Source organism: Giraffa tippelskirchi, chromosome 11 (assembly GCF_054371585.1).
Source record: "Giraffa tippelskirchi isolate mGirTip1 chromosome 11, T2T-mGirTip1v1.2.pri, whole genome shotgun sequence".
NCBI classification, from domain to species: Eukaryota; Metazoa; Chordata; class Mammalia; order Artiodactyla; family Giraffidae; genus Giraffa; species Giraffa tippelskirchi.
Window position 1 is genome coordinate 16,054,950 of NC_137285.1, and position 18,165 is coordinate 16,073,114.

Sequence of the window (18,165 nt, forward strand, 5' to 3'; positions counted from 1 at the left end):
AAGGGTTTAGTGTCACAAGATTGCCCCCACCTCCACTTCAGAAACCAATGGCAAATCCAGACTGTTACCTATATTTCTGACCTCCTGGCTATAGATGGGAGGTTTCAACAATCCACTCCTTGATTAATTTGCTAGAGTGGCTCACAAACCTCAGAAAAACATTTTACGTACTAGATCACCAGTTTACTGTAAAAAGGATATAATTCAGGAAAGCCAGATGGAAGAGATGTGCAGGGCAAGTTACATCAGAAGTAGCTGGATGCTCAGGATACCTCCCTGAGCATCCTCTCCCAGAACCTCCACCTGTTCACCAACCAGAAGCACTTAGAGCTTGTCCTTTAGTTTTTTATGAAGGCTTCATTACTCAGGCATGATTGATTAAATTATTGGCCTTTGGTCATTGAACTCCATTTGCAGCCCCACTCCCCCACACCCCCAGAGGTTGAGGAGGGGTAGATCTGAAAGTTCCAACCTTCTAATCACATGGTTGGTCTCCCTGGCCACCAGCCTCCATTCTTAGATTACCTAGGAGTTTTCCAAAGATCACCTCATTGACATAACAAAACACCTTCATCACCCTCATCACTTAGGAAGTTCCAAGGGTTTTAGGAGCTCTGTGCCAGGAATGGGGACAAAGGCCAAATACCTATTTCTTATTATAAACCACAGTATCCCACTGGTTTACAGGGGTGGGAGCCCTCGTCATGGAAGACAAGAAGAAAATTTTATTTATGAAAAACTTACCAGAATTTCCTGATGTAGCTGAGCCAGGGCTCATGCTGAGTTTTTCCACATTTAGGAAGCTGAAAACTTTGGAGCCGTACATGTCCACCTTTGGACTCTGCTTCTGTTCCTTGATAACTGCTTGAACTTGGGTTTGCCTCTTGACCTCTCTGAGCCTAATGTTTCTCATGTGTGAAAGGGGTTAATGATTCCTGTCTGACAGGTTTCTTGGGGGAACTAGAGAGAATTAGATCTATGCCTGGCACACAGTCAGCACCCAGTATCTGGAGTTTGTTAATGTCATTAATGCCATCTCTGGGAGTCCATATACTAATATTTATGAGCTATAATCAATCACCAGTGCATCTAGAGAGAAGCACAGAAAGTGGGTTATTTTCAGTATTGTTCATTTCTTTTCTATAACAGGGCCAGCAAACTTTTTCTGTAAAGGGCCATGTAGTAAATATTTTTGACTTTATAGGCTGGGTGGTCTCTGTAGCAACTACTTAACTCAGAAGCAGCCTTGAGCATTATGTAAACAAATTGGAATGGCTGGTGTACCAATAAAACTTTATTTACAAAATTAGGCAGCAGACTGTATTTGGTAAGCGCTTTACTGACTCTTCTTTATGGCCTGGTCACTTTTCATTTTGTGTTATATCTAGTGGTGAATGTACCTGATCTTTCCATTGGAATGTAAGCCCCTTGAAGTCAGGATGCATTAGGAATTGCTCTTGTGTGTTCCCAATTTCCTCAAAATGAGGAACTCAGTAAATGCTTCCTTATTGGACAACCATGGAGAACTTATCATGGTATGAAGAATAGAAGAATGGTTAAGAGCACAGGGTTCAAGTTACAAATGCCTGAGTTCAAATTCCAGTGCTTTTGGTCAAGTGAAGTCACTCCTCTGAATCTCAATTTTTAAATTGTAAAAATGGAGATAAACCAAGTGCTTGTTTCATTAGGTTGTTGGAAGGATTTAAGATGATGCATGTAAAATTCTTAGTGAAGTGCCCGACAGGTAGAAAATATTTAATAAGTGTTAGTGGAAGGGGCAGATCCCTTAACCAGAACAAAGATATCCCAGACACTCAGTAGTATCTGTGAGATGCCATTCATGAAGCCCAAGGGAAAATCTCTCTCCCTGGGCCTCAGTTTCCTCATCTGTAAAACAGCAATAAGAAGTGTTAAAGGGGTGTCATGAAATACTAGTGAAAATGTGGTGAGAACACTCGGTAAATCATGCAGTTTCTCTGACAATGAAGCTACATTTAGAAGTATCATTCTCAGTATTTTCCTCTTCCTCCTCCTCCTCATCTCCTTAGGAACCGCGCAGTCCTCTGTTCATGGGATTTCCCAGGCGAGAATACTGGTAGTAGTAGTGATAGTGTTAGTCGACTCTTTGCGATCCCATAGACTGTAGTCTGCCAGGCTCCTCTGTCCATGGGATTCTCCAGGCAAGAGTACTGGAGTGGGTTGCCATTCCCTTCTCCAGAGGATCTTCCCGACCCAGAGGTCGAACCCAGATCTCCTGCATTGTAGGCAGATTCTTTACAATTTGAGCTACAGGGAAGACCTTAAGAATACTGGAATGGATTACTGTTTCCTTCTCCCGTAGATCTTCCCCACCCAGGGATCGAACTCAAGTCTCCTGCAGCTCCTGCATCTGCAGGTGGATTCTTTACCACTGAGTCACCTGGGAACCCCTAGTCCTCAGCTCTCCCTCCTCTAATACTTTTATATAAGGGTTTATCAACCTTGGCACTACTGACATTTGGACCTGGATAGTTCTTTGTGGTGGGAGCTGCCTTGTGCATTGGAGGATGTGTAGCAACATCCCTGGCCCCTCCCAACTATATGCTAGTAGTGCCCCCTCTTCCTCCACCAGAAAGAAAGAAAGATAGTGCTAAGTTGTGTCCGACTCTTGTGATCCCATGAACTGTAGCCTGCCAGGCTCCTCTGTCCATGGGATTCTCCAGGAAAGTGTCCATGGGATTCTCCACCAGTGATTCTCCACCAGTGGTGATGGGATTCTCCTTCTTTACCAGTGGTGGATTCTCCACCAGTGTGACAACCAAAAACATCTGTGCATGCTCAGTCACACAGTTGTGTCCAGCTCTTTGTGACCCCATGGACTGTAGTCCACCAGGCTTCTCTGTTCATGGGATTTCCCAGGCAAGAATAGTGGAGTGGGTTGCCATTTCCTACTCCAGGGAATCTTCCCGACCCAGGGATTGAACTCTCATCTCCTGCATCTCCTTCATTGGCAGGCGGATACTTTACCACTGTGCCACCTGGGAAGCTCAAAAATGTCTAGACTTTGATAAATGTCAAAATTGCCCCCCAGTTAAAACCACTACATTAGAACAAGGCTGATGGATAGAGCAAAGCAAAATTTTGGAGAAAGAGGAAGCCTTGGAGGTCTCTGGGGCACTCTGTGCTGCAGAAGACACACAGGGAAATGATTACCCTCTCTGCAGAGACACCAATATAGTAAAGTGTGACTTGGGCAAATGACTTAATCTCTGTGATCCTCAATTTCTTCCTAAATTCGGATAAAAATCCCTACACCCCCGATGTTGTGGCTGAGAACTCAATGGATAAATATAAGCAAATTGCTAAGCACAGAGTAAGTACTGAATAAATCATAACTACTCTTTCTACTGTGTTTTTTGTTGCAGTTGTAACTGATGATATATTAAAATTCCCTTTGGTCTCTGGAATTTGGAGTTTCTTTTCATAACTCATAGCACAGTCTGCAAACTTGAACGAATGAGCTGGATTTGACCTTTAGGCATGTTTTATTTGGCCTGTGATGTGATTTTTAAATGTTTGAATCCACAGCTTAACATTTCCAAGTCAGGAGATTTCACCTAAAGTTCCAGATCTGGGGCTTTTCCTGAAAACATGGGTAATTGGTCTGCACTGAAACTGCAGACCCGCCTGGAGTCTCCAGAAGGTGGCTGGAGATGGTGGCTGCCCTCTTCTTTAGATGAGGAGCCACCTCATCTATATAATCTAGTATAATCTCCTGCTCCCCTAAAGCCTCACCAAGCTCATTTCAATTTCCCTTAATGGTGTTTTTCCTCTTGGTACCTAATAACTATTTGAGTTTGCAAACCCTGTACCTAGAATTCTTTCACAAAACCCTTAGAGTTGATGATTCTTACCCACGTGTTTCAATTCCTTACCTAAAGCTGAGCCTCCTTTCCATTCTGAGAAGGTGGCAGTCACTTACAACTGGGCCTATCTAATCTCAGTGTCCCTTTGACTGTCTCACTCTGGACAAGGAGCCACGCAGGACCATTGTCAAACTGTCATTTCCATTTGGGGTGTTGTGCAGCTCTGAGGCTCTGAGATCCCATCCTGTCATCTCTTCCCATCCTCCTGACCCACATCCTCCCCCAGTCCTGTCTCCCCCAGCAAAACCAGAACTGGCAGCTTCTCGACAACCGTTTATCAGAAGTGAGGAAATAACAGCTTTTAACCACGGTTCTTATGCTTGAAGACTGTGATCAAATTCCAAACCATTTCCAGAAGTGCCCCTTGGGGCCCAGGGGGAGACATGGTTTCCATGATAATAAGTGCTTGCTGGCTCCCGTCTCCAGTTCCTCAAAGGGAAGTGGATCGTACCTTCCAATGGTGTTGGAGGAAATTTAACTACAAAACCCTGCTAGGAATGACATGTACAGAGACAACTGCACTGCTTCACTGGGGACCTGTAATCCAACATGTTATTGGTAACTGCAGCTCTCAGGGAGAGCCATGTGGTGCCATTCCCTCCACATCCCTCCTCCAGCTTGCCTCAGCCAGTGTGCAAACTGGAGCATCAGGGGAACCATAGGTGGGAAGAAAGATGCAAGTTCTTTCCAGACAGGCTTATAGCCTCTCCCTCAGACTATCTTGGGTTTTAAGTGCTTTCCTGGGAGTGATAAAACACTGAAAAGACAAAAGAGAAACCAGAAAATTAAACTAGGAAAGGCTGGGGTTGTAAGGAAGATGCTTCATGAGTATAAAATGATAATATATGCAAATTACTTAGAGTTCTTGGGTATCGAGAAAGCACTCCATATTAGTGATAATATTTATTATTGTCTGATTGGCTCTGCTTCAGAGGCTGCAATGATAACCATATCAAACATCTATGGAGTACTTATTCTGATTTATGTCCCTGATCTTATTTAATTCTCACAGCAACCATACCTGGGTATTGTTATTGCCTTTAGACTGCCCCAGGCCACACGACCTGTTAATGGTAGGTGGCAGTTTAGTCACTAAGTCATGTCTGACTCTTGTGACCCCATGGATTATAGCCCACCAGGCTCCTCTGTCCATGGAATTTTCCAGGCAAGAATATTGGAGTAGGCTGCCATTTCTTTCTCCAGGGGATCTTACCAACCCAGGGATCAAACCCGGGTCTCCTGCATTGCAGGCAGATTCTTTACTGACAGAGCCACCAGAGAAGCTGCATTGGTGGTAGGACACAGACCCAAATCCAAGTCTGTCTGATTCCACAGTCTGTGATCATATCAATCACACAACATTGCCCCACCTTATTTGAGAATGAGTGGAGAACAGTGTTCGGTCTAGAGGGAGGAGTAGAGGAGTTTGTGAACTTCTAAAAGCAATGGATATATCTGCCTTTTATTTTATTTTATTCCCACTCTCTACTGCAGAACCAGAAATACAGTAGGTGCTCAACAAATATTTGTTGAATTAATGAAAGAGCAATGATGAATTCAAATGGGTGTGCCTCTGTAGGTGGGCTTTCAGGCAAGGGAACAAAATTTTATATTATAATTGTCTGTTTGATTTTCCTTCTCTCTGAATTGTGAACGCTTGCTTTTGTGATGGCGTCTCTCATAGTTGGCCAAAACTACCATAACAGCATACCTTAGACTGGGCAGCTCAAACAACAGGAGATTATTTTCTCATCATTCTGGAGGCTGGAAGTCTGAGACCAAGGTCAGAACAGTTTTGGTTTCTTCTGAGTCCTCTCTCCTTGGCTTGCAGATGGCCACCTTCTCACCATGTGTTCACCTGATGATCTCTCTGCATTCGCATGTCCACTGTCTCTCTTGGCCCATGTCCTGACTTCCTCCTCCTATAAGGACACCAGCACATTGGATTATGGCCAACCTAATGACCCTGTTTTAACTTAATTACCTCTTTGAAGGCCCTCTTTCTAAGTACAGTCACATTCTGAGGTTAGAGCTTCAACATAGAAATTTGAAAGAAGATACACTTCATTCCATAACACTATCTGTCTTATTTTTGTATCCTTAGAACTTCACAGGGGGTCTAGCACTCAGTTTTCTAAGTGGATTGGATAAATTAAGAAAGGAAGTAATTTTTATGGTGTTGTAGGTTAATTATACTTCATTTGTTTTTTTTAAAAAATGAAAGAAAAAAGGAAAGAATAGAATATATAAGGATAAATGGTGGGATGGATAGATGGGCGGGTATATGGATGGATGGATGGATAGATGGATGATGCGTAGATAAATTGGTGGATGGATGAGTGGGTATCTGGATCTTGTGTGTGATGTTTCACTGCGATGGACAGCCTCCTGCCAACATCTGACCACTAGACTGGGGACTCGTGTTTGTACAATATTGTCTTACATTTTGCTTATATATTCTGCTTTTTGCTCAACTCTGATCTATGAGGACAGAGGGTTTTCTCTGTCTTGCTTACTGGAACAAAGCTGGCACCTAGCAGGTATTCAGTAAGTATCTGGTGAATGAATAAGTGAGTGAATTAATCTTCTCCTATGACCCCCATCTGGATACTTTAAGACCCAGCAAAAGGCTGGCTCTTTTTCTGAGAAGCCTTCCCTGACCACTCAAATTTGTAGCAATCTTGCTACTCAGAGGTGGAAGTGGGTTGGGCTAGCCTCACCAGCTGCTAACTGTGTTTCTTCAGCATTAATATGCCTTGATTCAGTGAGTCATATAAGTAGAACAGCTTGTATATCTACAAAATTCAGATTCCCTAGCACCACCCCCAAGTAGAATGAATCCACGGGTCTGGTGCAAGGCATTGGAATCAGCATTTTGATATGCTTCTCCCAGCATATTCTGAATTACATAGTCTGGGCCCTGAGAAACTGCAAAGTTAAATACTGTGAACCTGAGATCATAACTCCCTGAGAATTTAGCCAAATCTTCTGCATTTCTTTATTTTTCTGCAAATAGATAGCTGGTAACTTTCCCTGCATTCATCTTAGAAGGATATATTTTTCCTCTGATAGACATGTACGAACTGTCTTTTCTGATTACATATGCTGGATGTTGGGGAGGGACTTGAGCCACAATAGGTTTTATGAATCCCAGACCCCTTAGTATTTCTGTTACAAGGTCCCAAATGCCTCTAAGAAATGGCCAGGAGAACTAGTTCTCAGGACAAAGGTTGCAGATCCAAGGGCAAAGGTCCTAAGGGCCAATTGATTTATTCTCTTGGTTTATTACCTTCTCTCTTAACCTCTCAACTCTCACCCCATGCCCATGAGCTTACAATGTGGGTGGTTGTGGTATTATGTTGGAAGGAAGCTAAAGCTGTCGGGAATTAGTGAGTATTTCACTGGGGAAAGAATTTTTTTTCTTGCTTCTTTGCTGGTCTTGTGTTTGGAAACTGACTAGAAACTCTTATTTCCCTCTGACTCTTCCTTCTTCCCCTCTTTCTCTTCTTCTCTCTCTCTTTTTTCTTACGTCTCCTCTTCCTCCATCTTCTCATCATCTGTCTTCTCCATCCAACACCTACCATATAGTTTTTGGAGCATGTTTGTGAGTCTGGCTCTATATCAAGAGTTTTAAAACTAGTGTTCTCTAGGATTCTTATGACACTCTGATGCAAGAACAAACCCAAACGCCTACTTGGGATGTTTAGACCCTAGGGAGTAGTAGGAACCATGGCAAACTTGTCCTTTGTAAAGGAGGTTGCTGCTACTCATCTCCCTCTGAATGGCCAGGAGGGTCTTCTGATTTTTTCAAGAAAGGCTAGAAATGCAAATCTTTATGTGAAATCTCTTGTTTTTTTAAATGCAAGAAACTAATTGATTTTTTAAAATTGTATAAGTAAAACAAACCAAGAGGTTTAATTTTGCCTTTGGACTACCAATCTGTGACCTCTACCATCCACTAGAGGGTAGCTCCCATGGGCCTAGAACATCATGACATGCATCCACTGACCCCAGATTCTGGGAGTCATATAGATCATTGTCTTCTTGTGTGTTATCCCAGGATTCACAAAGAACTATGGCTACAAAGAAGGAAGGTTCAGATAAACCAAAAAATAATATTTTGTAGAGCTGCACCCTTGGGTGTAGTAACGGTTAGTCACATGTGGCTATTTATATGTAAATTAATTAAATAAAATGTAAAATTCGATTCTTTAGTCACACTAGCCACATTTCATGTGGTAGTTGTTTGTAAAACTACTATATCAGCAGCAGCACAGATATAGACCATTTCCATCATCACGGGACATTCTTCTATTGAGAATCTGATTCTGGACTTGACCCTTTTCTCTGTCCTTCTCTCCCCATAACACACCTCTCTGTTGCCTGACCCCCTAGGGTCATCTCAGCCAGTGACAAGAGAGTTTATCTGAAGGGAGAAAAGAAAATAATTTCATATGTGTTAATGGGGGAAGCTGAGTTGAGCTCACCTTCCTCTCAGTGAATATGTACATCATAGTGCCCTTTTGGAGACTTTTGCCTGCCTCTGATTAGTTCAGAAAAAACTAATTCTTGGAAGGTATTTCAGAACAGAGAGAGGAACAGCAAGCCCTTAGAGGAGATGTTTTGAGGGGGTGCCAGTCTACCCCTGGGAACTCTATCCTGATGCTATGTCTTCTGCTGCTTAGTCCAAGTTAGTCCTAGCTCAGTGATGGGAAAGAAAATACATGGAGGTTTTCAGATGCATAAAGGAGGAAAGAGATCTCAGAGGGAATGTAGGACAGCTAATAAAATAAGACAAGCTTGAAATTAATGATGATTCAAAAATGCCAGAGTTACCAAGTTCCATTTTTTTAAAGATTCAGTAAGAAAGTGGAAAAGTTGGAACATTTACCCGACATGAAGAAATTGCTAGAATAGTTATCAGCCAAAATGTAATTAGAAAAGACTTGGATGAGTCGAGGAGTCTGCAGGGTTGGCAGAGGGTAAGGGATGGGTATAAAGTGGATCTGCCAAATTGCTGTATAATTCAGGACCTGGGTGAGTGGGAAGCCAGGATGTCAGGGGAGAGGAAAGCCAAAGGAAGAGCTATCTTTGCAGAAAGTTTGCTTAGGACAGCCATCTGGAATCGTGACAAGGAGACTTAATGGAGGATTGGAACGAGCAACATAGAAAGAGAGGAGTGAACCTTTTCAAGGTGGTTCAAAACTAATTGCAAGAAACACAAAAGAGCCGGTCAGATGGAGATCAAAGTGTCAGCTTTATTACTGATAAGAAGCTCTTTTGGAGGACACAGCTCTTCTAAATTGAACTTACTCCCAACCCCAATATCAGGAAAAACCAATGGGCAGAGCCTGCTCTACTTAAGCCCAGAATGCACTTTCCCTGCAGGCAAGCAGCTCCCTTGAGAGAGACTTGCTGAGCAAGTTCAGTTTCTTTTTCCAGATGCAACAATCACGTGGGACAAGAAGCCAGGAGTGTCGCTCTACTGGAAATCCCCTGATAGGGAAACATGAGGCTAGTGACTAAGTATTCTCCCTCCCATACTTCCCTCTTCCCCTCCAACAATATCGACTGGTCTCAAGAAAGTGGCACATTGGTTTTAAGGATATGAGGGAATCAGAATTGCCAAGTCATTAGAATCTGAGGAAAATGTATTGCCTCTCTCTCTCTGATCTCTCTCTTTCAGGTTCCTGATACTAGATTTTTACGTGGACAGATTTATTGAGGCCCTTCAATTTCATGGCATCTTCTCACCCTCTCTGCTTCTGCTTTCTGTAGATGATCGCATTGACTGTATGAGTTGGGTTCTGTTATTATCTCTCCAATTTACTGATAGGAAAACTGAGGCTCAGAGGTATAAAATGCTTTATCTAAGTTCACTCAGCTGGTAAATGGAGGAGCTGGGATTTGAACCCAGACCTGCGCCGTTACCTACTGCTCTCTATTACTGCCCCAGGACAGGTGGAAAGCCTGACGGGCCCAGCCTCTTTGTTTTTATACCAGACTGTGAACAGAGTGTGTGGATCCAGAGGCTTGGAGAGACTTGTCGTGTCCGGCAGAAACCAAAACCCTCTCCCTTTGTTGTTGTTCAGTTGCTAAGTCATGTCCAACTCTTTGCAACCCCATGGACTGCAGCACACCATGCTCCCCTGTCCTTCACTATTTCCCAGGTTGCTCAGATTCATATCCATTGAATCAGTGATATTATCTAACCATCTCATTGTCTGCCACCCCTTTCCCCCTTTGCCTTCAGTCTTTACCAGCATCAGGGTCTTTTCCCTTGGAGCCACCTACCAGCTGTGGAGCAGTCAGTCGATGATTGAGAGAGCGGCTCTAGAGCAACACAGTGTGTGTATGTATGCTCAGTCATTCAGTCATATCCGACTCTATGCAACCCTATGGACTGTAGCCCACCAGGCTCCTCTGTCCATGGGATTTTCCAGGCAAGAATCCTGGAGTGGGTTGCCATTTCCTTCTCCAATGGATCTTCCCAATTGAGGGATTAAACCCATGTCTCTTGCATTGTCAGGCAGATTCTTTTACCACTGTGCCACCTGGAAAGCCCAACACAGATCAATGTTCAAATTCCAGTTCAGTCAGTGACTTGTTCTGGGACCTTGAGCCAGTCACTTCTACTCTCTGAGCCTCAGTTTCCTCACCTGTAAAAGGAAATTTTTCCATTTCATGGGAATGTTATAAGAATTCAATGAGGTACTGAGTATTAAAACTTAACAGTGAATGTTGAATCAAATCATATTGTTCTTTTTGTTATAGAAGAGTCAGAACAGGAAGTGCTAAACTTTTCACCATTTACCCAATTATGACAATCCTTTTCATGCCACTGTATTCTTGTCCATGGTGTTCCTTTTGCCTGGAATGCTTTCCCTCCCTTCTATGTAACTCCTGCAGTTTGATGACTTCCTACTTGTGCTTCAACACTTAGCTCAATGTTCACCTCTTTTGGAGCCTTCTGAGAGTCTCCTAAGCGGAATGACATCTCAACTAGGTCCCTCTTCCCTTCCCTATTAGGGCTTTTAAATAAAATGACAGCTCAATGATCTGATAACCCGTCTCTCTTCCCAACTCCCAACAAGGTTAAAGCTTCTCAAAATGAGAGAGCTATGCCTGAGTCATCAAACTGTCCCTCATTTAACAAGGACACCATGTTAAGTGCTCCACAAATGTTTGAGCAAATGAACACTTATCATCATAGCTATCTGATGCTGCTTAACGAATCACCCTCTTATAAACAATTGTCTCAATTTCCATGATTCAGAAGCCTGGCATGGTTTAGCTGGGTTCTCTGACTCTGACTCTGTCACAAGGCTGCCATGAAAGTGTGGCCCTGGGCTGCAGTCATCTGTCATGAGAAGACTCAACTGGGAAGGATCCACTTCCACGTTCACTCATGCCATTGTTGGCAGGAGTTAGTTTCTTGCAAATTGTTGAACTGATACTTCACTTCTTCATGAGCTGTTGGCCAGAGGCCTCTTTTGATCCTTTGCCATATGGGCCTCTCCATAGAGCATCTCACAACATAGAACTGTCTTCATTAGAGGGAGCAAGAGAGAGGACAAGAAAGAGTGCCAGCAAGAGTTTACTAACAAGAGAGTCTTCTGTTATCTAATCAAGGGAGTGACATACCATTACCTTCACTGTCATTTGTTCACTAGAAGCAAGTCACTAAGTACAGCCCACACCAAGGAGAGTGGGGTTACACAAGGCGACAAATATCAGGAGGAAGAGAGCATAGGGAGCCATGTCAGCAGCTGCCTACCACATTTAACAATGCAAAGGGGAACAGAGGGGAGCAAAAAGAAGAGAATGAAATGCTGAAAGGAAAGGATGAGGAGGAGAAGGGGAAGAAGAAATATGAATAAAGATGACAAAGGGGGGGGTCAGTCATCAAACACTGATTGGACGGACAAGTGTTGTGTTTTCTGTAAGATAATACAACAGACATGTGGGCTGTGATGTGATTCCTTCCTGTGGGTGTTTTTCAAGATGGGGAGGTGAAACACCCACGTAAGGGATGACTACGTAGTAACTCAGGATCATCTGTGGGCTGGGCTACATGGTTCATCAGACCCTAAGTATTTTGAAATTGAGACGAAGGTGAACTCAATGGGTCTGGTATGCTGGGCAAGGTGGGGCTCAAGCTGGGGCTTGCAACATGGGTAGACTTGAGATGTGGAAGTAGCATGAGGAATGATATAGGAACAAGCTCAGATATGAGAAAGGGAAAGTGAAGTTGCTTAGTCGTGTCCAACTCTTTGTGACCGCATGGATTGTAGCCTACCAGGCTTCTACGTCCATGGGATTTTCCAGGCAAGAGTACTGGAGTGGGTTGCCATTTCCTTCTCCAGGGGATCTTCCTGACCCAGGGATCAAACCTGGGTCTCCTGCATTGTGGGTAGATGCCTTACCCTCTGAGCCACCAGGGAAGATTCAGATATGAGGACTCATAAATAAAGAAATAAAAAGGACTCAATAATAAATAAATAAAAAGGACTCAAAATACCTGCTGTGGGGGATTCTAGGAGGGCATTAGTGGGAGATGAGATTATGGAAGCAGATGGAGACCAGATCTTGAAGGTTCCTAAGATTTTTGAGTTCCATTGGGTGAACAGGTGGGAGTCTTGGAAGGTGGCTGGGAGGAGGCTGTGTAAGTGAGGCTAAGCACAGAAGTCTGGAATCAGAAATGCTGGCTTTCCAGGCCTCAGCTCCATCACTTACAGCTGTGAGAAGCTCCTGGGGCAAGTCATTTATATTCATGAGCCTCAGTTTCTTCATCTGTAACATGATAACATCTTCCCCATGAGCTTGTTGTGAAGATTAAATAAAATAACACTGAGCAGTTAAATAGTTGCTATTATTATTATTTCTGAGTTGGGGGTGAGGGACGTGATTACCCTAAGAGACAGAGAAATTTAAAACATCCAAGTCTTCCTCTTATTGGCAAAACATTCATCTGGCCTTTTCCCTTGTCTCTTCCCGGTTGTGGACCCTGACAGATGAGCAATGGGGACCTAAAAAGTGACAGATGTGTCCAACTAGGACAGGACAAAGAGAGGAAGGATACAAAGGAACAACCTAACAATGCCTGGAATCATGGTCAATGGAGCTACAGGGGTTTAAGGAACTGTCTTTACAGAAATGTAACTCTGAGGCCAAGTCAAGGGCAAGTTCCCAGAATTTGCATGAGGGCACTGGTACAGCTGTTCTCATTCAGAGGGAGGGGCCTGACTTGGATTCCAATGGCAGGAGTGTCCTTGGAGGTCAGTGGAATGGACATTCCTCCTTGTATTGTATTGTTATTCTTTGAAGGAGGTTGTTGACCTGAGTAGTTGTGGGAGGGACCATTGGGAAGGACCTCAGACTTGAGTGAATGAAGATCCTGATCTCTGGGGTGGTGAGGTTAACCTAAGTAAGTGAGGAAGTAGGGAAAGTTTGTTTGCTTTTTTCATCCACTGTTTTTCTCCTCCAAACTCCTTTTTGCCTTTTTATTGAGATAAAATGTACCCTCCAGGCTGTATTAATGTAATAGTTCCTCCTCTCCACTTCTTCCCATCAAAGCTTACCAGTCTGAGGTTATATTCCCACAGTAGTCCAGATGACATTCCTTCTTCCCACTCTATTATCTCATAAAGTGATGATCCTCAGACTTTCCAATTTCAAGTACTAGTGCATTTTCAATGTTGAAACTTCCTTGTTGGGATAGAGATATAGATTTATTGATATCTCAACATGGAGGTTGCTAACTCTCTATTTTGTCAAATAAATACCTTAAACAAACTTACTCTATAAATGACATTTTTTTCAACCCCAAAGAAGAAAGAATAGTCTCAAGTAAGGGCAATACATTGAATGGAACAATTTCAGCTTTTTGAGAAACTTTCCCTACACTGACTTTATTTTTTTGTGATTGTACTATGATTTGAAAACTGTGGTCAGGGATAATTTATGCTAAGGTGTTAGTGGTTTCATAACATGTTCATTTAGGAAATATCAAGTGTCTCCTATGTGTTAACCCTTATGTTATATGCTGGACGTGTGGAGATGAAGGAAACTTGGTATCTGATGTCAATAAAAATTCAGTCTTGATTGGGAAACATTTGTGAACAATGATGCTGATTCCAGGGCTTCCCAGATAGCTCAGCTGGTAAAGAATCCACCTGCAATGCAGGAGACCCTGTTTTAATTCCTGGGTCGGGAAGATCCGCTAGAGAAGGAATAGGCTACCCACTGCAGTATTCTTGGATTTTCCTGGTGGCTCAGCTGGTAAAGAATCCACCTGCAATTGTGTTCGACCTGGGTTCGATCCCTGGGTTGGGAAGATCCCCTGGAGAAGGGAAAGGCCACCCATTCCAGATTCTGGCCTGGAGAATTCCATGGACTATATAGTCCATGGGGTCGCAAAGAGTTGGAAACTACTGAGCCACTTTCACTTTCATGCTGATTCCAGTTCAGTGCCTCAGAGCACATGGCATTGTGCTGTAGCAGTTTAGACAAAAAACTATCTGGGCTGAAGAGCAGGATGGAGAAAATTTTGTAGGTGAAGAGGAATTCAAGAAAAGAACTGCCTGCTGGAAAGACAGAGAGCTGTGTTTCTAAGGGCTGCCATTTATCTGGGAGCTATAGGTCGCTCAGTGCTTTGATGTCACCCAATTTTAATCATAATTCTGTAAGGCAGATATTACAATTCTAATTTTACCATAAAGGAAAGTTAATTAGGGAAAGTCACATGCTGGAAGTCACAAAGTGAGAGGCAGACATGAGGTTTGAATCTAGCCCTGCCTGACATCAAAACCCATGGGTTTAACCACCCCAGAACCTTCCTTAGAAAGCCCTCAGTGGCCCTCTGACTCTTATCCATATTCTCAGTTCTGCTCACAAGGCGATGAGAAGAAAATGGAGCCTGGGGTTAGATTGTCAGTAGCTAAGGTTGCCAGATAAAATAAAAGGTGCCCAGTCAAATTTGATTCTCAGATAAACGATGAAACTTATTTAGTATAAGTATATCCCAAATATTACATGGGACATATTTATACTTTAAAAACATACATTGTTCATCTGAAATTCAAATTTAACTAGGTGGCCTTTATTGGTGTTCTGTATTTTTATTGACTATATCTGTCCACCTTTTCAAAAGAACACATTTACAACTGCATTTAAACCAGAACTTACAGAACTTAGAAGAGCTTTGAGTAAAAAGTTCTTGCTTCCCATGGAAACTCAAGTTCTCATATTGTCAAGCTTAAATTAGGTTTCAGTGAAGCAAGATGGATTTAAGCTAGCCCCCTCTAACCCCTTAAAAAAGAAAGAGCAGCCTATTAGTTTTACTAAATATTATGATTTCTTATGTGGAGAATGTCATGGAGCAGAGGAGTAGTTTCTAATGTTGCAATGTCCCTAAAAGGAGGGTGGGGAGTTGGAAGGTGGGAGTAGGGGATAAGAGTCCTAGATCATCCCAATGTGGGGATTCTCCAATCCTATGGGAGCTTCTTAGGGTCTCCCACCCCATCCCCATTTCTCTTCTATTCTGGACAGCTGAACTTCAGCTTTGCCTCCCATCCGGAGAATCCATCCCTTTGTAGGCCTTGGTGCGCCTAACAGGAGGGAGCTGAGATGGAGTACAATTTCAGAGCACTTAGCAGCCACAAGAGCTTCCCTTTCTTCTCTTCTCCCTGCTATTTGACAAACAAGAAGGTTGTTTAATCACAGAAAGCAGACTGAAGTGGAGTTTTTATCTTGAGCCATTCGCCAAAAGGATCAAATTTGGGTTGCCTTTGAAGAAACGAAAGAGAGGCTTTTTTCCCTTCTTTCCTATTCCATCAGCCCCCCCCTTTTTTTTTAAAGTGACAGTTTGAAGGGAAAATGCTTACAGTATGAAAAAGACATAGAAAGCTCCCTGTTAAAGATACATAATCAAACCTTTTGGGTTAATGAAACCTAATGCTTGTCTGCATAGTTTCTCTCTTTTTTTGCTTGACCATTGTTCTGCAAACCCTCTGACCCAAAGCTTCACATTTTTTCCCTCTGTATTGCTGGGGCTGCTTAGAATTTGGGATTCAAGAGTTATGTCAATCTTGAGATTGTTTAAACATTTGGGCCAGTGTATGGGGAGAAGGAAATATGGAAGCAGACACTCGGCATACATTATTTCCTGTAATCCTCCCAACAATCTCGTCAGGTAAAGTGCTGTTCTCCACACTTTACAGATTAGGAAACTGAGACTCAAGGAGTTTCAGGGTAGATGAGGTCAGGTGAAGGCTTTGTGAAGGTGTTAGAACAGAGGGGCTGAGATTGCTAATTTGATACCCACTGAAAGACTTTCTTGATTCACCCTAGTTGTAGTCTTTGCCTTCCGAATTACTCATCCTTACTCTAATAATATTAAATCCCAAACTGCTATTGTAATGTGGGTATTTTTCTTCTCACCACATGGGGTGACATAGAACAAATGAAAGTCTTCCCAACTTCCTGACAGCTTGAATGGAATAAGCCAAATAAGGCAACGTGCTCATTAGAAAATAGATACCAGGATTTTCAAACTATGGGCATGAATGCCATGCTGCTGCTGGTCAGTGATGGAATTTGCCGAACATTTTCACCCATAGACTTCATCTGCTAACTAAGTGATTAAAAACATCCATATGAAGCCACTGGGGCAGGTTTCAGCAACCTGCCCGGTCCAATTGATTCCCTACTGCAGTTCTTTCCCCCCATAACTACTGGACTGCAAGGGGAAGGGCTTAAAATACAAAATTAAGAGTTGGGTGGGGGTTAGGGCTAGATTGAGAGGGGAAAGAATTCAGGTGGTAGTGATCCACTCTGTGAATGCACTCATTCATTCACTCAAATATTCATGTAATCACTCAGTAATGCTTTTTGAGTCTCCACTATGTGCCAGGACCCATTCACACTGTGGAGATTATAGCTATCAACACGATGGATGATACCATTCAACAAAGACTATTTATTTTAGTAGTTGGGAGAGGAGCAGATAGTTTTGGTGATGAGTTTTATTATTATGTAATCACAATGTGTGGCAGTTGTTTCAAATAAACTACATGTGTGTATCATGGGAGGAAGCTGGTCTTCTCCAAGGAGGGAAGACTCTGAGTTGAGATCTGAAGGATGAAGAAGACTTAAAATAAGTGAGATGTGGGTGGCAGTGGGAAGAGAAAGCATCCTAAGCAAAGAGAACTGATGTGCAGAGATTCAAGGGGGAATAAAAGAACAGAGTAGTAGTTTCTTCCTCTATCCCTGAGCCCCCCACTCTTGTGTTTGTGACATTCCCTTGCCGCACAGTGAGACCCTGTCTATAGCTCCCAGGGGTTCTTACCTAGCCAGGTATCTGTAATCTCTTGGACAGTCTTATTCAAGTTTTATCCCAGGATAATGCACATAGACAGGTAAGAAAGAACTTTTCAGAGAACTTCATAGGTTTCATTGATCCCATAGGCCTCTGGCTTCAAAAAGAACAACTCAGGGAACTCAAACAGGGGCTCTGTATCAACCTAAAGGAATGGGATGGGGAGGGAGATAGGAGGGAGGTTTAAGAGGGAGGGGGCATATGTATACCTATGGCTGACTCATGTTGGTGTTTGACAGAAAACAACAAAATTCTGTAAAGCAATTTAAAAATTAATACATTTTTTTTAAAAAGAAAGAAAAAAAAGAAGTACCAATGCCTTATTGTGACATTCATGCCCTTCCTACAGCTCCAGCTTCTTCTCTGGCTGTATCCCTAGCCCCAGGGCCTGTAAACTGAGCTATTTCTGGGAAGAGACTGTTCTCTGCTCCTGCCATGCTATAGCCTGTGTTCTCCCCCTCTGCCTGGGACACTCTCTGCTCCTACCATCTCTCCTGGATGACTCTTATTTCTGTTTCACAACTCAGCTCAGCTGAGTTAGTTCCTTTAAAAATCTTCCCATAACTCCCTTGGGCTGGGCCAAGGACCCTTCTTGAAAGCTCTCCCCATTAGTGCGCTGGTGGCTCTGAATTCTGAATTTTGTCTTTTTAATGCTTGGTCCCCCTGCTACTGGATTAAGAGCTCCTTGAAAGCGGAGGCTATGATTTTCATTAGACCTCAGTGCCTAGGACCCCTATGTTCCAGGAGACATTCAGTCAGTACTTCTCAAATAAATTAGTGGAGCGCCTCAGGCTTGTCCCCAAGAGTTTACTCCCTAGCCCTATAGCTTTGATTCCTGTGTAACTCAACCTGCATGCATGAACCCAGACTGATTTCCAGCCA

The 18,165-nt window shown here is 43.0% G+C and overlaps 1 protein-coding gene across 12 annotated transcripts in view; it reads left to right on the forward strand.

Annotated features, from left to right (window-relative positions):
• SRRM4 (serine/arginine repetitive matrix 4) overlaps positions 1-18,165 on the forward strand; it is a 310,788-nt gene that overhangs the window by 118,785 nt on the left and 173,838 nt on the right. The gene's annotated exons all lie outside the window — the stretch shown is intronic.